This window comes from Pinus tabuliformis, chromosome 9, assembly GCF_031772625.1.
Source record: "Pinus tabuliformis cultivar Carrire ecotype Pingquan chromosome 9, CPIR1, whole genome shotgun sequence".
In the NCBI taxonomy this organism is placed as follows: Eukaryota; Viridiplantae; Streptophyta; class Pinopsida; order Pinales; family Pinaceae; genus Pinus; species Pinus tabuliformis.
In genome coordinates, this window is record NC_142307.1 from 1,375,685,387 (window position 1) to 1,375,691,588 (window position 6,202).

Genomic DNA, 6,202 nt, shown 5'->3' on the forward strand with positions numbered 1-6,202 from the left:
TTGGAATTGTATTGATGGATTCTAATGAAAAAGCCAATTCCTCTATAAGTAAGACTGTAACTTTTTTTTCAAATAATTTTTAAATAATATTTATTCTATTAGAAATAATATTATTTATATTTAGTGTTCTATTTTTCATAATGGTCTGTGCCAAATATTCTATTCCTTCAATATTCCTTTCCATTGTTAAGGGTGATTCATAATACAATAATATTAAATTATAAATTAGATTCGGCTAAATACAAAATGGTATATTCTATATTTATATTAACTAATATAGTTTATTATTATAATCTTATTGATAATTAATAAAAACAAAAATATTATTTATTTATTAGTGTAAAATATTTTTAGTGTTGATGCAAAGTCTTAATCCTAGTTGAAAACAACTACGAATATATAATTTTTTATATTATTATTAATTAGCCTCAATAGTTATTATAATATTTTAAGAATTAGTCATATACAGAGAATATCATGCATAAAAATATTATGCATACCATTTTATATTTTGTTAATAGACCATGTAATATAACCTTTCTCTAATAATTTGAATTAGGATTTGGTTATGCAAGATAATGATAATTGCAAGGATTGTTTCAATATGGACATGTCTAGGAATAAATTGAGATAAATAATCATTTATAGGTTAGAAAAAAAAAAATGATTAACGCCTCCATAGTAATACTTGAGAACAACAAATTTTGGAGATTAGTTGGTCCATCTTAAGCATTACAATTATTGAAACAAGAATATAATTTGAAGTAGAAAATTTATTTATGTTCCCATCAATATTCTATTCAAAGTTTAACTAATTGGTACCAACTAAACCCTTTTACTTGATAAATTTCATTGTCATATTCAACTTAAATATATAGAACGAAGTATCTCCATTGACAACATACACAAAAATATAAAGATTCCAAAAGGAAAAATTTAAATAGTCTTACTAAAGTCTACGATCCATATTGAATAAAGTCATCATGTTATTGATAAGAAAGGTTGTATGCACAACTAGTTTATAGGCAATAAACCCTAAACCCTAAACACAATAAACTAAACCCTAAAACGTAGGCATTTTATAACATTTTAAAAGCGTTTTGTAACTTTTACTTAAGTGTTTATTAAAAGAGTTTGCTAAATTTTTATAAACCTTAAAACATGCACCCTTAAACCTAAACCCCGAAACATAAACCCTAAACCTTAAACCCCAAGCCCTAAACCCTAAACCCTAAGAATTTTATAATAGTTTAAGAAGAATTTTGTAACTTTTATTTAAGTGTTTATTAAAAGAATTTACCAAAGTGTTATAAACCCTAAACCATAAAAACAAAAAAAATAAACCCTAAAACCCAAAACCTAAACCCTAAACCCTAAACAGTAAACCCAAACCCCAAACCCCAAACCCTAAACCCTAACCCTAAACCCTAAACCCTAACCATATTATAACATTTTAAAAATTGTTTTGTAACTTTTATTTACGTTTTTATCAAAAGCATTTACCAAAATGTTCTAGACCATAAACACTAAACCCTAAACCTAAACCCAAAACCCCAAACCTTAAACCCTAAACCCTAAACCCTAAACCATAAATCCGAAACCCCAAACCCTAAACCATAATCATTTTATAACATTTTCAAAAGTATTTTGAAACTTTTATTTAAGTGTTTATTAAAAGAATTTACTAAAGTATTATAAACCCTAAACCCTAACCTCTAAACCCCAAACCCTATATCATAAACCCTAAACCCTAAACCTTAAATGCTAAACCCCAAAACATGAACATTAAAACCTAAACCCTAAGCATTTTATAACATTTTAAGAAGCGTTTTGTAATTTTTATTTAATTGTTTATTAAAAGAATTTACTAAAGTGTTATAAACCCTCAACCCTAAATTGTAAACCACAAACCCTAAACCCTAAACTCTAAACCTGAAACCCTAAACTCTAAACTCTAAACCATAAACCCTAAACCCTAAACGCTAAACCCTAATAATTTTATAACATTTAAAAAAATATTGTAACTTCTATTTAAGTGTTTATTGAAATCATTTACTAAAGTGTTATAAACCCTAAACCCTAAACTCTAAGCACCAAACCCCAAACCATAATCCCTAAACCATAAACCCTGAGCATTTTATAACATCTTAAAAAAATTTCTAACTTTTATTTAAGTGTTTATTAAGAGGATTTACTAAAGTCTTATCAAACGTGGACTCTTAACCCTAAACCCTAAGCAATTTATAGCATTTTAAAAAGTGTTTTTTTACTTTTATTTAAGTGTTTATTATAAGAATTTACTAAAGCCTTATAAACCCTAAACCCTAAGCATTTTATATTATTCTAAAGAGAGTTTTGTAACTTTTACTTAAGTTTTTATCAAAATAATTTACTAAGGAGTTATAAACCCTAAATCATAAAAACTAAACCCTAAACTTTAAACCCTAAACCAAAAAAGCTAAACCCTAAAGCCTTTTATAACATTTCAAAAATAGTTTTGTGACATTTATTTAAGTGTTTATTAAAACAATTTACTAAATTGTTATAAACCCTAAACCCTAAACCCCAAACCCTAAACCCTTTACCTTATACCCTATACCTAATACCCTAAAACCTAAACCCTAAGAATTTCATAACATCTTAAAAAGTTTTTTGTAACTTTTGTTACGTGTTTATTAAAATAATTTACTAAAGTGTTATAAACTTTAAACCCTAATCCTGAATCCCTAAACCCTAATTAAATATTGAAGTGTATACTAAAAACATTTACTAAAGTGTTATAAACCCTAAACCCTAAACGCTAAAGCCTAAGAATTTTATAACATTTTAAAAACTATTTGTAACTTTTATTTAAGTTCTTATTAAAAGAATTTACTAAAATGCTATAAACTCTAAATCCTAAACCTTAAACCCCAAAACCTAATCCCTAAACCATAAACCCTAAGAATTTTATGAGTATCTATAATAAGGGAAGACCACACCTGGGTATGTCAGTGTAGGAGGGAGAAAATTATGGTACATGAGATACCCTGACCTTTGTTTTTCCACCCTTCTTCATAAACCTTTTTCCTTTTACTTATTTTTCTTCATAACTCCTCGAGGCTCCACGGGATGAATGCATTATGTGTAATATGTAGCAATGGATACACCCTTAAGGTGGGGTGGTTCATCCCTACACCCTAACCCCTAAAACCTAAACCCTTAACCCTAAACCCCTAACCCTAAACCCCAAATCCTAAACACTAAACCCTAAGCGTTCAATAACTTTTTAAAAAGTGTTTTGTAACTTTTATTTTAAGTGTTTATTAAAACAATTACTAAGGTGTTATAAACTTGAAACCATGAACCCTAAACCCTAAACCTAAAATCTTAAAAATTAAACCCTAAGCATTTTATAAAGTGTTATAAACCCTAAGCCATAAACCCTAATCCCTAAAGCCTGAAGTGCAAACGCTTAACCCTAAACCCTAGACCCTAAGCGCCAAACCCTAAATCCTAAACCCTAATTTCTAAACCTTAAACCCTAAACCCTAAGCATTTTATAACAATTTAAAAATGTTTTGTAACTTTTATTTAAGTGTTTACAATTTTCTTTTACTAAAGTGCTATAAACCCTAAACCCTAACTCTAAACCATAAACCCCTAACCCTAAACCCCAAAGTATAAACCCTAAACCCTAAGTATTTTATAACATTTTAAAAAGTGTTTTGTAACTTTTATTTAAATGTTTATTAAAAGCATTTACTAAAATGGTCTAATCCATAAAACCTAAACTCTAAACCCTAAAACCTAGACTTAAAAACCTAAACCATAAACCCTAAAACCCAAACCCTAAACCCTCAACATTTTATAGTATTTTAAAAATGGTTTTGTAACTTTTATTTAAGTGTTTATTAAAAGAATTTACTAAAGTGTTGTAAACCCTAAACCCTAAACCCTATAGCCTAAAACATATACCCTAATCATTCTATACCATTTTAAAAAGTGTTTTGTAACTTTTATTTAAGTGTTTATTAAAAGAATTTACTAAAGTGTTATAAACCTTAAAACCTAAACCTTAAACCCTAAACCCTTAACCACAAAACCCTAAACACTAAACCCTAAGCATTTCATAACCTTAAACACTCTACCCTAAACCCTAAACCCCAAACCCTAAACCCTACACCCTAAACCCCAAACTCTAAACCCTAAACCCCAAACACTAAACCCTAAACTGTAAATGTTAAGCATTTTGTAACATTTTAAAAAGAATTTTGTAAATTTTATTTAAGTGTTTATTAAAAGCTTTCACGAAAGTGTTATAAACCCTAAATTCAAAACCCTAAACCGTAAACCCCAAACAATAAACCTAAAACCCTTAACTATAAACGATAAAGACTAAGCATTTTATAACATTCTAAAAAGCAGCCTGTAACTTTTATTTAAGTGTTTATTAAAAGCATTTACTCAACTGTTATAAATCCTAAACCCTAAACTCTAAACCCGAAACTTGAAACCCTAAACCCTCAAGCCTAAATCCTAAATCCTAAGCATTTCATAACATTTTAAAAACCATTTTGTAACTTTTATTTAAGTGTTTATTAAAAGAATTTACTAAAGTGTTATAAACCCTAAACCCTAAACCTAAAACCCAAAATCAAAACGGAAAACCCTAAACCCTAAGCATTTTATAAAAATTGAAAAGCATTTCATAACTTTTATTTAAGTATTTATTAAAAGCATTTACTAAGGTCTTATAAACCCTAAACCCTAAATCCCAAAGGCCAAACTGTAAACATTAAACCCTAAGTATTTAATATCATTTTAAAAAGAATTTTGTAACTTTTTTTTAAGCCTTGATTAAAACCATTTACTAAAGTCTTATAAATTATAAACCTTAAACACTAAACCACCCTAAACCCTAAACCCCAAAGCCTAAATGCTAAACCCTAAACCCTAATCATTTTATAACATTTTAAAAATCATTTTGTAACTTTAATTACAATGTTTATTAAACTAATTTACTAAAGCATTATAAACCCTAAACTCTAAACCCCAACCTTGAAACCCTAAACCGTAAACCCTAAAGTGTTTTGTAACTTTTATTTAACTGTTTACTAAAACCATTTACTAAAGTGCTATAAACCATAAACCCCTTATCCCTAAACCCTTAAGCTTAAACATCAAACCCTAAACCCTAAAAAACCCTAAACCCTAAAAACCCTTAAAAACCATAAACCATAAAAAAACCCTAAAACCTACAAAACTATAAACCCTAAACCCTAAAAAAACCCTAAGCCCTAAAAATCCCAAAAAACCCTAAACCCTAAAAACCATTTTTTAACTTTTTTATAAATGTTTATTAAAAGAAATTATTAAAGCATTACAAACCATAAACCTTAAACCCTAATAACCACACCCCTAACCTAAACCCTAAATGCTAAACCCTAAACCATAAGCACTTTATAACATTTTAAACCCCAAACCCTAAACCCTATGTATTTTGTAACATTTTAACAAGCGTTTGTAACATCATGAACAGAACAACCATATATTTGAACAGCAGAACCTCATATTTGCACGTTAAATCCAATTTAAAATCCATCAAAATCGCTTAGCCGTCTTTTTGAATTCGCTTTAGCCCATTTCCGCTTGACCAACAACGACTTCGATCGACACACCGCCGCACAGAATGGACAAAGACCATCCTGGAAACACATATGCATACGCTTTAATGGCTGTATGAGATATGTAATGGCTCTGTGAGCATTTACGGTTTCTCTCTCTTTGCTTTTTAACGTTATTTTCACTCAGCTCATCAGCTTTTGTGCTCTCTTGATTTTGTGCTTTCTTGATTTTGTGATTAAGGTTTAGGTTTCTCACGTTGTTTTTCCTGAGTTTTTTGTTTTATTATAACGACAAGATTATCAGCTTTTGTGCTTTCTTGATTTTATGGTGTTTCTTCTTATTCTAAAGCTTTATTATAAGCACGGGTTCATCTGCTTTTATGCTTTCTTGATTTTTTTACTGTTGTTTCTTTGTTAGGTTTGTAGTTTTTTTTACTTTCTGGATTTTTTTTGGACCATCATCTTTTTTACTGACCATTGTTATGTTTGTTTTAAGTATTTTATTTTTTGTTTCTTCATATCTATATATTATATATTTAATTAAATATATATTTATTTTAAATATAGATATAACACATTTAGATTTTATTTATTAA